This window comes from Phalacrocorax carbo, chromosome 1, assembly GCF_963921805.1.
Source record: "Phalacrocorax carbo chromosome 1, bPhaCar2.1, whole genome shotgun sequence".
NCBI lineage: Eukaryota > Metazoa > Chordata > Aves > Suliformes > Phalacrocoracidae > Phalacrocorax > Phalacrocorax carbo.
Genome location: NC_087513.1, coordinates 160233794 through 160253235, shown reverse-complemented (window position 1 = coordinate 160253235; position 19442 = coordinate 160233794). Strand labels below are relative to the sequence as shown.

Here is a 19442-nt window from a genome sequence, read left to right as displayed (position 1 = left end):
GGGAGCTCTCAGCTGTGATAACACGGCAGGAATCCCTACCTGTAGGTTTCCGTGAGGACCCTTTCACAAGAGAAATGCCATTGACACTCATAGTCAAGGGTTCTTAAAAAATTATCTGGCCAGTGATGGGAGTCAATATGTGCTTACACTGTTTCTGTGAATAGCAAGTGAAATTCTGGGTTTTTTTTCTTGCTCCTGAGCGCTTCTTTTCAAAAAAAAAAAAAAAAAAAGGAAATCTGTGAGATTTATCTTCCCCTCGGTTCTCTTTTTATTTTGAAATGAATGTTTCATGCTTTTGCAACGGGTATGTGTGTTGGACTCTTTGTTTTCTCTTGCTTTTTTTCCCTCTTCTGTCAAAATTCCATCTCTGTTTTCCATCAAGGATATGTGAAAAATATTTTCAATATATATCATTAAATGGTTTCCTTGTTCTTATACTACTCCCTAGGCATCTGCTGCTGACTGCTTTTGGAAACAGGATACTAGGCTGGATGGACCTTGGTCTAACACAGTACAGCTGTTTTTATTTTCTTAAACGCTGAATCATTTGTCAGAAAAAGTGATTTTTATTTATTTACTTGTATGCAGCTGCAGTGGCTCTTGAGAAGTGGAGTCTGCGGTTTGCTCTTGAGAATATGAAGACAAATTCAGAGGTGTACAACAGCTCATCTAAGTAATTACAGAAGTGTTCCTAATTGTAACCTTCTGCCGAGAGCAGAGGCGGTAAGCGTGTGTTGCAATGAAGTGCGCAACTTGCAGAAGAGTCTGGATGTTTGAGAAGGAGAAGAGAGGGAGACCCCAACAGCATCGAAAGAGGGGAGCTACGCCAGCTTGCACTCTGGAGGGGAAAAACGGGGTGCCAGAAGGGAATAAAATCTGCCTGAGACTTGGTAGCGGTTGTTGCCACTGCTCGGGAAAGGGAATAGGAGAGAACTGTGGGAGGATCCAAATCCCACAATACCTTATCAAAACTGTAGATGATGATTTTATTAAATAGTCAGTTTAGCAAAACTTTAAGGGCCCACAACTACAACCTTTCATATCTTCTTCTTGAAACTTCTATATTTTAACATTAATTTTGATCATTAAATATTTTTTCATTTTAATGTGTAGAATAAGAGTTAGTGTTCTTTTTTTTATATATAAGAAGCAGATGTAGACATCTGAGCTCTATTACCTTATAATGTTCATTTGTTTGTATTCCTAATTCATACACCATTGAAGTCAGTAACAGGTTTGTGGTGTGCTGGCAATCATAGAAATACTGTTATTAATGACACTAGACTAATGAAGATGGTCTTACAGTGATAGCCTCAGAATAAGGTCTTTTAAGATTCCTGGGCATTAATTTTACCTGTTTATGTGGCTATATGTAAAGGTGAAAGTTTTCTTGGGATTAGGATTTGTGTTCACAGAATTTCCAGCCAATTCCAACATTTGGACATCAAAGTTAGATTTTTTTACTTTACTTTTACTGTACTTTTACCCATTTAATCATCAGAACTGTTTTTGTAATTAAGTGCACTATCGTCTGATTTAATTATTTTCCCTGAGGTTAGTGGTTTTCACTTCCTGTTTTTAAAATTGTATTGTTTTGTGCATTCACCTTCTACCTGTATGTTCTGTTAGTATTTTTAAAAGGAGCTAGAAATTTTGAAAATCTTCACCTGTATTTTTATGTTATAAATTGTAGGAGCATTTACTGGACTTTGTTGACTTGTTGCTCAGGAGTTAGTTAAAGTTGGCTGAATATCTGTCCTGAATACTTCCCGCCTTCAGTACTTGGAATAGCAGTTTTCACCTCTCTGGTGATGATGAACTAGCCAACAGGCAATATATTTTTATCTGACTCCACTGTCCTTGAAGCACTTTCATTTTAAGGAATGCCAACATGTATTTGTATTTTAGGTTTGAACAAAGAAAAATTTAAACTTCTGGTATATGAATTTATTTTTTCTAACTATAGGGCAGCTAAAGAGACATAGGAATATTAGTGGTAACTCCTAATCTATTCATGAACATGACCAAAAGAAAAGACTGGATGCAGTTTGTTTTGTATATGTTACCTTTCCAAATGGAAGATGATGTTTATCTGAAGATGATTGGATAGGTGCTTATGTATAGCTAATTATTTAAACACACAAGCTCAGGCTGGCCCACACCGTGTTTTGTGGGTTCTGCTAGTGCTAAGGTGGGAGGGGTTGGGTTGGATAGGGCTCTTTGCTGTCTTTTCTGGATGGGCATTGGTTTGTAGACAGCACCAGCAATCCCACACCTCCCAGAGCAGCTACTCAGAGCCATCCTGGGTAATCCCCTTGTCCGTGTGGGAAGGGGCAACGGGAACTGGAGGCAGTGAATATTGCTGTGGTGTACAGAGTGGTGTCCAACAGCTGAGGGACTCCACCGGCCTCTGTAGGCAGCTCGCTGCTTGGGTCCATGAGCCACAGTGCCTGCTTGGCCACGCACGGGGCACAGAGAAATGGAGCAAAATGACTCTCTCATTTCCAGACTGGCGAATGCTCAATTACCTGTGCTCCCCTGCAGCGTTAGGGGGTTTGTGGGGTTTTTTAGAGTGTTGGAGAGCAGTGGTAGCCATCACGCTTCCATCATAGCAAGTTGTCATCGACCTCTTAGCTGCAGTCAGAGAGATCTGAAAAATACTTAACTGTACATCTAGGGTCTAGTGTGTGTGTGAATTTCTTTTTAATAGCAAGCATAAAAGATAGATTTAAAGCATTAGAATCATGTTTTAGAGGTCTTCATAAGTTATCAGCTCTTTGTGTGTCTGCAAGAATTACATGATAAATTGGCAGACAGCTGTTTGATGATGTATAAATTGTTGTCTGGTACTCAAATAGCTTAACATTTTCCAACTGTGATCAGATGTATCTGAAATTGTTCAGCTGTACTCTGAGAGAACTTCAGTTCCTCATTAACTTTAGTGCTCCATGAGTAGTTAAAAACTCTCTGTAAGGCTTTGTATTTCCAAAGAGCTATATTTAATTACCTAGCGATTGGCCTTTATGTTGGGGTTTTTGTTAAATGCTGAGAAAAGTTCTTTGTATCAGACTTGCTGGTGGGTTTGCATTGTTTCCCTGTAGTGTCCAAACTGGTAATTCCACTTGTTAAACTGGGTTGGCTTTTGCAATCTCCTTTGTTGTGGGATTCTCCTTTGCTTCCCCCAGTACATTCCAGAAATTGTTTGCTTGCAGACAGCTCTATTTATAAGCTTGTTTTATTTCTGTTTGATGTTTGAAAAGGTTTTTCATAGCTCTTACCTTTTTTTTTAGTTTTGCTAATCAAATGTTCCTTAACTAGTTAAAACTGAACACTTTATTTCGTAAATACAACAGCCAAGGTAATTCTTCAGGTGTGCATCCCCGTTCTTTGCTGTCTATTTTATTACTCTCAGGATTATAGCATGGGAAAACTAACAAATCACAGTCTACAGTATGGTGGGCAGCTGTACATATGATGAACCTTCTATTGAGGCCTTGATACCTTTAAAATTCGCTGCATTTCTTCTTCTCAAAGCAGAGTTGACATTTAAAGCTAATTTGGCATTCTCTATTCACTGAAACTTTGAGAATGGGACTACCATTGCTGGGAAGAACTTGGATAAATAGTTGCTGATGAAACACTGGGCTTTCAGTGTGGGTTGGTAAAGTAAAATAAATAAAAAGCCCTGTGACATCTACTGGAGGAGACAATTTTCTTTAAAAATGTTAGCAGCACTGCTGTAGTCTTAATGTCAGTTTAAAATTCATTAAAAGACGTTTTCCTCATTGGCAGTTTCTTCCTTTCTACTGAAGTTACTGGCCAAGGAAGACTGAGATTATTTACTATATTCCACATTCTGCTGTAGGAAGGCAAGGTAATTCTAATCAGTCTGCTTTTAAGGTACCTAAAAATCTATGAAAACAAATGGAACTAAATTATTATAAAGCTAATAATTATGTGCTTGGGTGCATTCATGTTTAACTCATCTCCAAAGCAATCTCTGTGTCAGAGGCCATATCTTTAGAGGTATAGGGGCATCCTTATAAAAATCTTACTTCTTGTGTGTGGTTGGTCTGCCTATACATATAATCCACATATCCTGTAGCATGTGAGTTGCCTACCGATGAGGAGAGATGAGTGCAGTCATTCCAACCTTCTGCATCTTTTACCTGTGAGCTTGTGATCTATTTGGCAGCGCCTAGGGTCAGAGCTTTCCCCCTGTATGAAGATGCTCCATCTGGCTTATAGGTCTTCAAGAGGTTCCCTAATAAGTTTTAGGATCCCATACTGTGTTTGTTAGTACCCTGATACTTACCCCTACAGAGCAGCTTATGTGCCCCCAAGACTGGCCTAAAGATGTGAAAACATCTTTGAAAGTAGATCTTTTTGCTTACATTGTTTTATTTATTTACTAAGTAGTATAGCATAGGGATTTAATAGCCTGAAGAGTGATAATTTATAGGCTGCCTTGTGAATAAGTGGTAGGTGGTAAATGACAGCTTGTACCAGAAGCTGTGTCTTTTGGGCATCATTTTACATTACACTCGACAAAGAAAACCTAACTCCAGTCTTTGTCTTGCTAATGTGGCAAAATAGCTGCATATACCAACCTTTGTGTGGTCACTGTTGGTTGAGAGAGTCCTCTGCTGTGCTGGAAGCTCATGATGAATATTGCTAGGTGCTACAGGCTGGTTAAAATGTTTTTAATATGTTAGTGTTAAATTTGTAGAATCGTCTAAACTTCCTTCTGCCCTCTCTCCATCCAAACACTGAATCCCCAGTGATTAAACAAAGGAGTTGGTTAAACCCTGTCTAGATGCTGGTTAGTGATCTCATATTTTGACTATTTCTCCTGATGAATGGTACTCATCCATCACAATTTTTCTTCACTGAAAAGCAGCAGGATGGGAAAAAACACTGATTTGGCCATTTAAATACTTCTTTTCCAGACTGTCTGCAATTAGAAAGGCTTTTTGAAAAATCTGAATCAAGATTGTTTCAATTATGATTAACATTTCATACCATACTACATTTTAACCTGAATGTCCTTCAGATTGAATTTGACGTGCCACAGCAATTGTAATCACTTTATGATGTGAATATCAGACAAATAAAAATAGAAAATAGGAACAAATTCTTCATGGTTCCTAGCTGTGAAAGAGCCACCCTTGTGAAAAGGATGAGATCATTATGCAATTTTTTTCCATAGAACTTTGTTGTGGTTCGTAGAGTCTTGTTCTTCAGCCTTGTGACATTTATAAAGAACATTTAAACCAAAGTCCTGCAATGTAGCTATGATGAATGGTTCTCCCAGGAATAATGAAAATGCAGTTCAGCTGCCCTGCCAGGCCAGGTGGTGAGCCAGATACCTTCTCAAAGGCTGTGTGCAGTTTTGAGGACTTGGTGGTTGTGGTCTTCTCCTCCTTCCCGCACCACAAAGTTCTCAGTGCGTCCGTTCTCTCCATTCCTGCTTGGGAGCAGGTCTCTCCACCACAGGTGGTGTAATCTTCACCTAGAGCTTCTCACATGGTTATTGTTGCCACTTTGGCGTAAAAAGAAGTGACGGAAGCCTCGGCTGTGTCCTTGGCTCTGACCACATCCTGCCCCTTCCTCCTTGGCACCCAAACAAAGGGAAGCATTTGACAAAAAGATGTTTGATGGGAATGTCTTGTGACTGCTGCTCAGATAAGGTGCAAGCAGTGAAAACACTTTACCCACAAAGGAAAGTCATAAATTATGTGGTCCTTTGGTTCCTGTTGGAGAACAGTATTTCAGACCCTGTGTTAGTTTCTCCTGAGAAACAAATGAGAGTGGTGCCAAACCTGTGAAGGCTTCCAGGAGATAGACACTGAAAGCAGTCAGTTTGTCGCTGTTGCAGGGGAACCTGCTTGTTGCCTGTAGAAACTTTAAGGGGAAGAAAGAACAAGTCACAAAGGTGGTTCCTTCATCCAAGTGGGGTTACACATTTTATAGTAGATCTTGTAATAGCCTGTCAGTACATGATGAACTTCTTTTACCTGCTGGGAGTTAGGGTGGGAAGGTATCATCTTCAAAATGCTGAAGGAAACAAATCGGAGAAGTCCTTGTTCCAGTCAAGTCGTCGTTACTTATTTTCTTTCTGCATAGATCATTAGGGCTTTGCTGTGACACTGAAAGACTTGCTACACTAGTACGTGAATTTGCCTTGAAATGACGTTTATATGCTTACAGGCATTATATTCTTCAAAATGCTGTTTGGTAACTCTTCATACTGTCTGTGGGGTGCATCAGCTGGGGCGTGTAATGACTATTTGCATTAATGTATTTCTGGACAAATGGTCCAGCAGATTTCATTTTTAATATGTTACTGAACATTTTGTTTACTGTCATTGTGTTTAAATACTTTTATTTTTCCATAAGTGCTTGGAGTTCCTGCAATCATTAGCCTTTGGTTGGGTATGTTGATGAGGCACGTATGAGTGTTTTATTACCAACAGTGTGCCATCATCATCACCTGGATTTAATCTTGCCCACCACTTTCCAAATAATATCCTCCTTTTCTGTGGTTTGTAAGTCTCTCAAAATGCAATTATCTGGGCTGAAACATATGAGTGACTGACTCAGAGTGTTTATTTAAAGTTTTGGTGAAACACTTCAACCATTTTTGAGAAACAGCTGAGACGTAAATACCTTGTTTTTCCTTCTTAAGTGTTTCTTAAAACTGGTTCAATAATAAACTTCATTTCTCACTGTTTACAGCTCAACCTCAAGATCTAGAAGCAGAAGGGTTGCTCTGGTATCAGTAATTTGCCTTATGCAATTTTTGTGAAATTTCACCCAAATTTGGTCGTTTTGTAAGTGTGAAAACTCACCACCTCTGCATGCCTCGCAGAGGCTGTGCATGGTCTGGCATGCAGATCAGACAGGCTCCGTGTGCACCGAGCTGGACTGAGGACCGAGCACAGCTCCCTCTGCATTTGCTCCAGCTGGTGTCAGGTGCTGATGCTGGGGGTGGGGAAGAGGCGATGCCAAAAGTGAGGAAAGGCAGAGGAAGACGTGGCACTTCACATTAGACGTGGCACTTCAGGGCATGGTTTAGGAGGCATGGTAGTGTTGGATTGACAGTTGGACTTGATGATCCTAGAGGTCTTTTCCAACCTTAATGATTCTATGATTCTAAGAGGAGAGCTGGGACAAGGTGGGAGTTCACCCAGGTAAACTGTGTGGGAGCCAAGAGCTGAGGAAAATGTTTTGGAGATGTGCTGTCCAGGTAACGTTAGTGTGCACTTTCTTCCAGCCTTGTATTGCCCTCTGCCTCAGTGGGTGCATGTCACAGCTTTCTGGAGAAGGCGTGGCATCTGGAGGGGGTCAGGTCTCCATCCAAAGGGTGCTGGTGCAGCAGGCAAGGTGAGCAGTGGCAGAGTTGGCAGGAGGTGGTCTCCTCGTCAGGCTTTCACTGCTTCTCTGGAGACCAGCATGCAAGTCCCTGAAACTGGCATCTTCACCACCAGCCTGTAGGTGGTTGGACTCCTGAAACCCAAGACCAGTAGGAGTCTAGTGGAGTACCTGCATGTGCCACGTAGATGCAATGCCAAAGTGGAAGGAGGGCAGAGATCTGCAGCCAAAAACTGCAGGCACTTCTCAGCTCTTTAATCATATTTGGTCTCAGTTTATTTGGTGTAGAGTGGGAGTAATGCTGTCTAGTCTCACAAGAAGACCAACAGATACATCAATAATTTTAATGGAGCCATTCCTAACATGGTCCTAATAAGGCCAGCCCTATGGATAGGCCCAAAAGGAGATGAGTATCTTGCATTCAGGCCAGGAGACAGATGAATGTGCATTAGAGTACTACTACCTACTGACTGTCAGGGTTAAAAGAAATACCATTTGACTGCCTATTTGCTGTCTGGGAAAGAAGGCTGTGTAAAATAGTAGATGCGGTCATATAATTGAGGTTGGTATCACTGCATCTCCTTGCAACACTGATGGAGACAGGTACCATGGACTTTGGAATACCCTGGCAATGTCATTGCAGTATAATAAATGGTAGGGAGTCCAGTGTGTGTGTTCCCCTGAAAGTCATGGATTTATGCCTTGGAAAACCTAAAGGCAGTATGTTAATTTGAGATTAACCTAGAATTTTATTTAATCTGTGCTGAATTTGTCTTAAGGAAGAGAATAATTATCTGCTCCTTCAGCACAGTATTGAGAAGGTACAAGCACTCTCAAGACCACAATCACATATTCTAGTACTTAGATGAATATAGCATTCAAGGCAGGCAGTAAGATATCCTAATGTGTCTTATCTTTTCTCATAACTGTGATTTAGCAGCCTAATTCTGTAAGCTTCTATTTGAGATAAATGTAACTGCATTATACTTCTTGCTATTTTTGCTACATCTTCTGGGAAATTCCTAATACCAGGTGGAGGGGGACAGATAGTCTTTTAGCAAAAAGAGAAGGGGTGTTTTGGGTTACTGAGATGCCAGGGCTTCATCCTTTCCTCTTGCCTGAATTTCTGCACCTCTTGCCACCCTCCCCCCCCCCCCCCCCCTTTTTTTTTTTTTTAAGCTGATTTAGGTTGTTGATTCTCTGGGTATTTCTCATTGATAACTCTCAGGTCCTGCTGCTTCAGGGCAGGGGTCTCACTGCCCCTCCTGCTAGAGGTGCTGGTTTCCCCATTCCCTGAAGAGGGAAATCCAACGTGTGTCAAACTCCAAGAAAAGATAGGAACTGAAATGTATCACTGATGTTAAGAAACCAATTCCCAGAAGGAGAGGAGTGTGGACTGGGTATAGAAAAGGCTAGGAAAACTGCCTCCCTACCTTTTGCTTTTCAGATCAGGCACACTTGGTTGCTCTCTGTAGGTGGTCCCGTACTGATACAGTGCCTTTTCATCTCAATAATTTGTTTGCCGCTTCTCATGTGGTTATAGATAGTATGGGGGATTTTACATATGAGCCTTTGGAAATTCAAATATATTTCCATTTTTAGGAGTTCTTTTTCTTTATTTTGTGCTTTTTAAATGCAGTTCCAACCAAATACATGGAGTTTCTAAAACACCAAGAAGTTTCTGTGTGTTTTCATCAACTTTCCAGTGAGTTGAGAGCTGGTGTCAGACCAGTCCTTGCTGGCTCATCCCAGGAGCAAAGCCAATGATTTATTAATAACGCAGCTGCGGTTCCAGTGCCGCCGCTGAGGGTGGGTAAACACTCCTCCTCTGCAGAGGGACAAGACAGTGTACTTTTCACCTCTGCAATTATGTAAGGTGTCCTCAGCAATTTGTGTATTTAACTCGGCCCTTACTTCTTCCTTTTGTTTGCAAAGTGATTGGCCAAAAAAGAGTGAAATCCCTAACAGGGAAGAGGCCCGGCAAGCCCCAGCTGGACTGGGAGCCCTGGCACGTTGTTTGGTGCACACATGGGTGTGGGGCGTCCCCACAAGGAGCGGCAGAGGGACTCACCAATGGCAGATCAAGTCATCCCCGTAGCAGTTCATGGCTGCTGGGCATCCAGCTCAGGAGCTGGGGGCTGTGGCATGCTAATGGCCAAGGTGGTCACTTGCTTCTCGTATGTTAGATCTGCCCTTCTGTGTAGCACAGCAGTGGGGTCCCTTGGTACGTATTCAGTGTCCTGGACAAAGGGACAGGGTGTAACCTCAGCAAGTCTGCTGATGATACAAAACTGGGAGGAGTGGCTGATACACCAGGAGGCTGTGCTGCCATTCAGTGAGACCTGGACAGGCTGGAGAGCTGGGCCAAGGGGAACCTGATGAAATTCAACAAAAGCAAGTGTAAGGTCCTGCCCCTGGGGAGGAACAACCCCATGCACCAGTACATGTTGGGGGCTGACCTGCTGGAAAGCAGCTCTGCTGAGAAGGACCTGGGAGTGCTGGTGGGCAGCAAGGTGACCCTGAGCCAGCATTGTGCCCTTGTGGCCAGGGTGGCCCACAGTATCCTGGGGTGCACGAGAAGGAGTGTGGCCAGCAGGTTTAGAGGGGTTATGCTCCCCTTCTATTCCACCCTAGTGAGGCCGCATCTGGAGTACTGTGTTCAGTTCTGGGCTCTCCAGTGCAAGAAAGACTGGGAACTACTGGAAAGAGTCCAGCAGAGAGCTACCATGATGACCAGGGGACTGGAACATGTCTCTCATAAGATAAGGCTGAGAGCCCTGAGTTTGTTTAGAGTTCGATAGTTTGTTAGTTTAGTTTGTTTAGAAGAGAAGACTGAGGGGGGATCTTCTCAGTGCATGTAAATATCTAAAGGGTGGGTGTCAGGATGATGGGACTGGAGTCTTTTCAGTGGTGCCCAGTGACAGGACAAGGGGCAATGGGCACAAGTTGGAACACAGGAAGTTTCATCTGAATATGAGGGAAAACTTTCCTTTGAGGATACCAGAGCAGTGGAAGAGGCTGCCCAGGGAGGTTGTGGAGTCTCCTTCCCTGGAGACATTCAAAACCCACCTGGATACATTCCTGTGCCCCTGCTCAAGCAGGAGGGTTGGACAAGATTGATTGCCAGAGGTTCCTTCCAACCCCTACCATTCTGTGATTCTGTAAGGGACTTGTTACGTTTTGTTGATGACCTTTTCCAAGGTGGGACTCTTCCAAATAATGGGCCTTTTCCAAATCTGATTCACTCCAACTCTCAAATGAAGAATCTTCTCAAGGCTCCCTTGGGCAGGTGAATCACTGTAGAAGGCTAACACGGTTGGTTTTATAACACTGTCCTCCCATTTCCTTCTGATCCAGCCAGCCAGGCTCCTCACTGCCATATAACTGTTTTTATGGCTTTTTCTGAGGCACTTTAAGATTCCTGCTGCGTTGTTGAGGGAACCAGTGTCAGTGTACCAGCCCATTGCCTGGTCCTTGCTGGGTTGCTCACCGTTTGGGCTCGCGGGTATCCCAGCAGTAAAGACCTGTCTTTACAACTCTGTCTTTTCTAACCTGGTTACAGTGGAGGATGTGTGGTATGGACATTGGAGGGTGTAGTCAGTATGCTGAGACATCGTGGCTTTCCTTCACAGGACACTGGGAGAGAACTAAGGTGTCTCAGGGCTTGACTGTCAGTTCTGCAGTTATCTTTGCCTACCTTTTCACTGCAAAGTGGGGTTTCCAAACCAAGGGAGTTTAATCTCAGTCCTGTTTGTATGAGCAATGTTGCATTAAAGTCAGCATACATCTGCTTGAAGGCTTTTATGGGAATTGTAAAGGAGGTGAGGAAGGAGGTACGTCCTGTCGCCATGCCATGCCCATCTTCTTGCTTGGTCTTCTGCTGTTGTTCTGCTACACCTCTGTTGCATTTTCTCTTGCCAGCTGACCTGCAGTCAAACAACTTACCTTCCTTTACTGGCATCATTACTTCTGGAATGGCTATTTTTGTCTGCTCTTGAGATATTGAGAAAAGTTGAAGAAAATTGCCTCTTTCCAAGCTCTTATCTTCTCCTTTTACAGTTCAGACAAGTTAAACTTAATGGTGGAGTATGTTGTTTACCAGAAAAGAATTGTGTTACCTTGACTTACCGTGTGGCCTCACCTGCAATTTACACAGCTCTCTTCTGTCTTCTGCGAAAACACTTGATCCTTGTGATGAGTGGGTGTGTTAAAGCTGCCCAGCCATCAGTTAACTGTGTGTAATGCTGTATGGTGACTCCATAAAGGTTTTAGACATTTTTTCTGTAATGCAGGTATCTGTGAATATGTTGACTTCTCTGAACAGGCAGAGTTGGAGGACTTAAATCACCGCTCTGCTACTGCAACCCGTCTTGAGTCACATGGCAGGCTGCATCCAGTCCTTCCACAGGAGGAGCTGTAGGTTTGTTAGAGCCCTGCACAAGGCGACTTTGCATCCTGTGAAGAGTCTCCCCACCCATAGAAATCAGACATTTGAGGAATTTTAACTAATCAAGGTCACACTTCTCTGTTTCCTTTACGTTCATTCCATAGGGGTCTTCCCCTATACTACGTGTTGGCTGCCTCTCATTCCATGAAAGTTGCCTGTGTGAATTAGAGTGAAGATTTATTTCAGGGGTTGTCCACAGTTGCTTGTGATGTACTGATTGACGCTGGTAGCCAAACATGACGCTAAGATAAAAATAACTGGCTTAGATTTTGAGTGCCAGTGAGGGGGGAAAATGGGAAAAGAAAAAGAAAAGGAGCTACATAATTGGGGAAGAAATAACCTTTATTTCCCTATTATTCTCAAATTATTTTCAAGGCACTAAAGACAAATAAAATACATTTATACTAGTTTAAACTGTTGTTTCTTTGTCTGAATTTTTTTTGTCTTATTTGTTAGAGTAATCTTGAGGATGTGTGTCAAATGACTTAAAATTTCATAAGTGTCTCTTTTTTGTGTCTGCAATATCTGCTTGAGTTCTTTCTCTTCTGAGCAATTTAATATTGAGTATACACTTCCCTTGATATTGCAAGGCAAATTATTAAACCATTCTCTATAGCCATCCTTCTCAACATTTGTTTGAAAGAGGATCTTGAGAGACTCAGCGCTCTTGTGCGTTGCAAATGCGCTCTTCAGTAGAACATTTTGTCTTTTTCCATTTAAATAAATATCGCCTATTAAGTCTTTAGTGTTAAGACTCTTACATCATTTAGCCATTACATCTTTTTGTAAGACTTCCATTTTTCTTCAGTATTTTTCTATTTTTTCTGTTGGTTACAGGCAGTTCTCATTCTCTAACTTTATGAATAAAATGATCATTTTTATCTCACCAGCTTTTAGTTTCTTACAAATAATTGAAATCATTAGAAGAGCAGCTAATGGGTTTTCTTAGCTTGTTGGAAACTGAATCAAGCTGAAGTCACCTGAAAATTTTTTGCTTTCTTTTCCTCTTCTACTTTAAAGTAAGAAAGTGAATTCGCCTTCTACTTTTTCTTGAAACGGAAGTGTGTAGGTGCGTATAAATATGTATGCACACTCACTAACTTCGGTGGGCGGACTTGCAAGGTGGCTTTAGAAATACAGAATTAATTTCTCAGCGAAGTTTCTAAGTTGTTTTTGTTGGTGGTTTTTGTATGGTTTGGGTTTTTTTTCCAGGAAAACAGATCCAAGAGCTGAAATGTGTTCAAGTGTAATATGAGAGATGCTTGTGGTTTTTTTGAAATACATTTTTTTCCTTTAGGTCTTTGTGCTGGCAAGGTATATGGCAACAAGGGAAGTTTGAGGCATTTCAGCTCTCCATCAAAAGCTTAATATTTCTTTTACTAGTACGGTTTTGTAATTTTGAAATTATTTTTCTTTTTCTCAAATAGTTCAAGTATGTCTCATTTTCAAGATAAGGGATCTTACTCTGATCTCCATTTCTTTCTACAAAATTAGATATGGTTCTGCTTAGGCTAAAGGAATCATGTTTTCATAAACGTGCATTTTTGCAAGTCAACGTACTCTACGTGTGAAATTATGCAAAATTCAGAAAACGTTTGAAGCTTTTTTGTGTACCTTAAGGAAGAAATAAAATGCTAAGTTACACTTTAAAAAAAAAAAAATCTGACTAGTCATTCTTAAGGCTTAACTAAATCCCTTAAGTCCTTGCACATATGCTTAACTCTACGGGTGCGTGTAGTCCTACAGATTGTGTAAGATGGCACATATTCACAGCAAGTGCAAAGGGAATACTTTAATGGGGGTGTGGTATCTGGTTTTTTACTTTCTGAGAGAAGTTAAGCAGCAGCTAGACCTGCACAGGAAAACTGAATTCCTGCATTGTGATGCTAGATGGAAAATACTTTTTAACTCAGTCCAAACTGAAGTCTAGTGGTTTTCCTTGAGTGTTGAAAGTGCTGTTGGTGATTGAGCTCTCACATACTAAAATATATAGGGAAATGCATAAATGTGAGCCCTGTAGAACAAGAGGAATCACCTCTCTCTGCATATGAATACACAGTCAGTGTTTTCTTCAGCTTTTTTTTTTCTCCTCTTTTTGGTATTTCTGTGTTTGAAAAATGACATTTGAACTGGATGTTTTGGGGTGGTAGAGTTAATGTGGCTGTCTATGGACAGGAGCAGAAGCTTAAGTATCTCAAAATACCCTGCCCTCCTATTGACTGGGTCTATTTTTAGCCCCAGGGAGCGTGGGCTTATTGGAGTTGAGAAGTTCCTGATTTATGCAATGGTAAAATTGTTAAATTGATTGGGTGAGTCCACACACGTTCTCAGCCAGAATTTGCTGGGGAGCTGCTGAGGAGGAATCCCAAAGGAGAAGAAACAGTTTCTGGTCTTGTCAGAAACTCTTCCAGAGGAGTATTTATGGCTTAGGTACCTCTACAGCTGCGGACACTGCTGCCCTGTGGTTATTCTTGCTGGGTGCTGCCACCGCCCCAGACAGTGGCCTGTGCTAGCTCTTGTTCTGCCAAGGCTTGAACAGTATGTAATATCTTCAGGTATCTAGTATCAGTATCAAGCAGGTGATGTCCAGCTAACCAGCATGCCCACAGTTGCAAGTGCAGTAGTTTATTAAAATGTGATCTGATCTTTACAAGCATGCGCAAGTGTGCTGAAGCTGCGTGATACAGAAAATTGCAATTCTTTTTCTCCAGTTGAAAGGGTGGTTGGGCATCAGGTGATTATTACTTTAAAAAACAATTTGTGCGTGCGTGTCTTTTCTAACTCCAGCAAATGTTTGGATCTCAGTGTGCCTACCCGGAAACTAGAAAATGGTTTTGCTCTTGTGGAACCAGTTGCTCAGATGCCTTCTGAAACCGTTCATGACTTGGAAGTCATATACTTTTTTTTTTTTAATAAGACTGCATATTTAACCCTGAGAGATCATACAGTTTCATCTGCATTTGTTAGGTTTAGCTTGCATTCTTAAGGAAACAGGTTTTGCATAATTGCACTATCTGTATTTTTGCCAGCATCATCCTCGCACCCTAATAACTTTTGAATGCCATGGCCAATTTCAAGCAAAGTTGCTAGAAGCAGACATCTCAAAGACCTATCGCAAAATTCTTACTGGTTATGCAAAAATCAGTGTCTGGGTAGAAGAGAGAGACCCAAATTACTACCCCGTTACAGACGAGGCTAGAGCATGCACTGAGCTGCTCCTGAGCGTGGTCTACCAGCCACATGCACATTTTGGCTGGCCCTTCAGGACACGCACGGCTTGAGCAAGTTATATTTATTGTGCGAGCTGTTTCCTGGTCTATAGTTAGGAGAGGTGGGAGGGTGTTCTGGGGCAGAAGGAAGAAGGGAGGTGGGGTACAGGAGGAAGGTGGGGGTTTAGGGAGAACAGAGTTGGGTGGGGGGAGCTGGAAGCACCCTGGGAAGTGAGGTTAGGAACAAGGGACAGGCATCTGCAAGGAAGCAGGCCTCCCTGTTTCCACTCCTCAGCAAATAACCCGTCTTTTAAAGGTGATGGGGTGTCCCATGTCAGATGTTAGGTTATGCTGTGAGGTGGAGGAGGCATGCTCTGTTATTTCCCACTAACAGTATCAATAAATTGCCTCAATTAACTTTGGATTTGTATGCTCAGCTTCAAGCTGGACTCTCCCCATTTCAGCTATTTAAGGAAAATACTAATAATTGGATTGTTTTGGTGATGGATAACACTGCTGCTTTGATAGGATGGCAGGTAACCATGGCTGCTGCCTTCGCAAAGTATGAGGTGAAGCATAGAGGGAGTCTTAATTAGGCTGGTGTGGTTTAAAAAAACTAACATGTATCCCTCAGGATTCAAACCTGAGACAGGCACACTAACAGAAGACAACATGATGACATTGCGTGGTGATGCTCCTCCTATAAGAGCATCCTTCGAGGACAAGGAGGTTGTCCAAAGGTGCAGCCCAGCTCCTCACAGCTGTGCATGGTGGGGAAGACACAAGGCAACTGTTATAAGCTGAAACTAGCCAGGTTCAAACTGAATATAAGGAAAATCATCTTCATCACGAGGAGAATCAAGCAGTAGATCAGATTGCTCAGAGAGGTTGTGCAGGGTCCACCCATGGAGGTTTCCAAGGCCCAGCTGGAGCAACCTGCTCTGACCCCAGGGCTGACCCTGCTCTGAGCAGGTTGGGCTGGGGACCTCTCGATAGCCCTTCCAACCTGAATTAGCCTCTTCTTTTGCCAAAAAAACCACATTGTGCTGCATAAAAGTGTCTTACAGCAGTTTTGGATTGACTGGATAGATTGGGTCTGTTATATTTACTAGTGGGACTTTTATGATAAGCATGCTAAGAATATTTATTGACCCCTGTCTTAAAAGCAGAATGCAGTACCTGAGCGAAATGGTTGTGGATGCATTAGTTGATTCTCGGCTTAAGAGATAAAAGAAACATTGTTTTGCCTTTTTTTTTAAATTCAAACATCTTATTTTTATGAAAGATAAAGGTAATTTTAGTAAGTAAAAACTAACTCATTATTAAGCATAAGCAATTCTCAGCCTGGGCCTGGATGAATTATTATTATTGTTACTATTAGAGCAATAGTAAAATACTGAAGAAAGCTGGGGATTTATAAAATATTAAAGACAGAATGGTGACCATACAACTTGTAGACAGTAAATGGGTTCTTAGTATTTTAAAATGCAAAATTACGGGGTGTTACTTCTGCACTTGCCTCATTTTGCTTATTTGAAGATTATAATTATTGGCACATACCTAGCTTTTTAATATACTCCAGCCTGTGGGCTGTCTTGTGCCATTGATTTTAGGCAAACTGCCTGTTGGTAGGTAATAGGGAGATCTACTGATTTAAAAAAACAAAAGTCAACGGTGTGACAGGTAGCAGCTCCCAAGACCATTGCCTGTGCAGAAGTGGAGCCTCTCGTTGCTGTGCTTGGGTGATGGGCACTGGTCCTTTGCGTTCCCAACTCCTTGGTGCACCCTTTCCCTCTCCCACTTTTTTACACCCCCGATGTGAGCCACAGCACGTTCCCAGTCAGGATAAGGAGTAGTTTTTCTGCTAAAACTTCCCATTGCCTGCCTGAAATGTGGCCCTATGTGTTAGGCTAGGCTAGTTGTAGAGAACAAAGGCAGAGAAATGAAAGGTCAGAGGTAGGTACCATCTTTGCAGGATGAGGGGAGTACCAGAGCGCTGGGAATTTAATCTGATTCTGGTTGTCATTACTACCCATTGCAGATAAGGAGACAGCTCAGTGAAAGTGATTTTTTCTGGGTGAACTTGCATGGGAAGTGCACAACGGCTTACGATGTGCTTGTTGATAACCTTTGCTTCACGGGTGACAGGAGTTCCTAGGGACCAAGTTTCAAACCAGTCTGTGCCCTCAGTTTCAGGGCTCTGACTCATATGGGGGAGCAGGTTAAAAGTTGCATGAAGCAGTCATTTTTCCCTGCTGCCTGCCTCATCCTGCTGACAGAGTTTGTACTGCTGTGTGCCAGGGGGACTGAATGTCTGTGGAGCAGCTCCTGAACTGCTGTGATTTTAAGAGCTGTGATGAACCTAACCTTGCTCCAGAGGCTTCATACTGATGCATCCTAAAGTTAAAGCGCTCAGTTTTGTCTCTGTATTTGTTATGAGGTGGCCTGCTAGCATAGTAGCTTTTTGCAGGAATCCAGAGTGGACTCTTACTGTAGATGTTAACCCAACCAATATGTTGAATACCCCTGCATGCTGTGTACAGTTGCCTGTTCTGCTGTTTGGTTGATACGTGCTGTCATCTCAGCTGGACTTCATATTTGACTTTTTAATGAAAAAATCCAGGGTCCCATTTGACTGAGATGACACTACAAGATTGAATTTCTGTTCTTGCAGGAATCGGCAGTTAGGAATCAGCCCAGTTCCTCTCTGAAACTAATCTTATCAGGAGTTCACAGGGACGTGGAGCATTTGTTAAAAAAGGAAAGAAAAGTTGCTTATAGGTGTTTTCACGCAACCATTGTAGGTCCAAAAAGTGAAAGCTGGTCTCAGAATTTTTTTAATTTTGGTAGCTAAGGCTGGATTAATCTGCTTGCTATTCTCAGCGCTCATTCCACTGCGGTTTGTTTTGGGTCATTTACTTTCAACAAGGCTTGATCTGTTTACAGCGCTTTCTATAGTAGCGTGACGGGGCCGCGCAGCTCTTTTATAATATGTTCATCTCTAACTGGGAGCTCAAAAAACTAGTAAATGAGGCACAGACATGAATAAGTTTAGAAAGGACAGTACATTTTTGTATGGTTGGATTATTTTGAAAAGTTTTCTGGAATAACCAATCTTTTGTGCATTGTGGGTTACTTTGCAGAACTTGAGGTGATGGTATATAGTAGCAATGTGCTTTCAGACGTAAGAGTGGAGGGCTGGGTGAAGGCACTCTTCAGACATAAGGTACTTCAAAAGCCACTGTGGTTGAGGGTTGCTCTCAATCATTATTTGAGGAGCACTTTTTTTTCCATAGGTAGATATTTCCATCAGGCAGAGTAGTTAGATTTGATTTTGCTATTTTAATTTTCAGATTTGCTGTATGAGCCATTCATATACAAAATAGATTAAGGTTAAACAGATCTCAGATAAAAATGTCTTGATCAGTTGGCCTCATCAACCAACACAAAAACGTATGCTCATTCCCTGTGCTGAGCATGCTCCGATTTAACATTGTGAAGGCGATGACCTTGTTCCTTCCGAATAGAAGAGCCAGCCTTCTTCTGTGACCATCAAATCGTGACTATTTCTGGTTCTGCTCATACCAGCAGACAAAGTAACGTTCCTTTCGTGTACTTCAGTAAACCAGACAGCATTAGCGATTCACACAACAGAAGTCAGAAGGAAGGCATGATGTCCTGAAAACGGCTGCATCTATAGTAGCAGGTTAAAACAGCACCAAGACCTGTTTGTTTTCTTAAATTTTTAGCTTTCTTGAACTCTCCTGGCCTCTGCCGTTTAGCGTGCTCCTGATCAGTAGCCAGGCACCGTTCAGGAAATGGCTGTTCGCAATAGTTTAATGGCATGGAAATAGCTGTTGCATTCCTTTTGGCCTCGGTGCAGGAGAACCTTCCTGGACATGTTTAGCTCACTCCTCTGTAGGTAGTTATTACGTCCTTATAGCAGATTAGAGGCAGAATCAGGAGTCTTTCAGTGTCTGAGTAAGAAGTATAACATTAACACTGTTGTTCTGGGACATTCGAAGCGTACTGAAGGTTTTGTAGCAGAGTGTGTGTGTGCATATACGTACACAGAGCCAGTGTATGTGTGTACTGCGTGACGTTCTTGCATAGGGAACTTAACACATTCTTGGCTATAGGAGGATATTCCTGCTTGGCTATGGATTGTAAAGCCCTTACACCAGTGAATGGAAAGTTTAAAAAGCACTTTTTAAACACATCTCAGTTTGAGGCTTATATTCTACAAGTTGAGCGTGTCAAATGCAGTTTGACTCATGTTCTAAGTCCTCTGGACACAGCTCCTAAAACTTTGTGACTGTTTGTGAGCCATGTCATCAAGGAGCTTCTCATCTCAGCAGGTTCTGCCCTGCAGCTGCACAACCTGCTGGTGCATCCCTTTCTGGGGGAAAACG

At 42.1% G+C, this 19442-nt stretch overlaps 1 protein-coding gene across 11 annotated transcripts in view; it reads left to right on the top strand.

Moving 5' to 3' along the window:
* Positions 1–19442, top strand: part of MBNL2 (muscleblind like splicing regulator 2) — a 113768-nt gene that overhangs the window by 57811 nt on the left and 36515 nt on the right. The gene's annotated exons all lie outside the window — the stretch shown is intronic.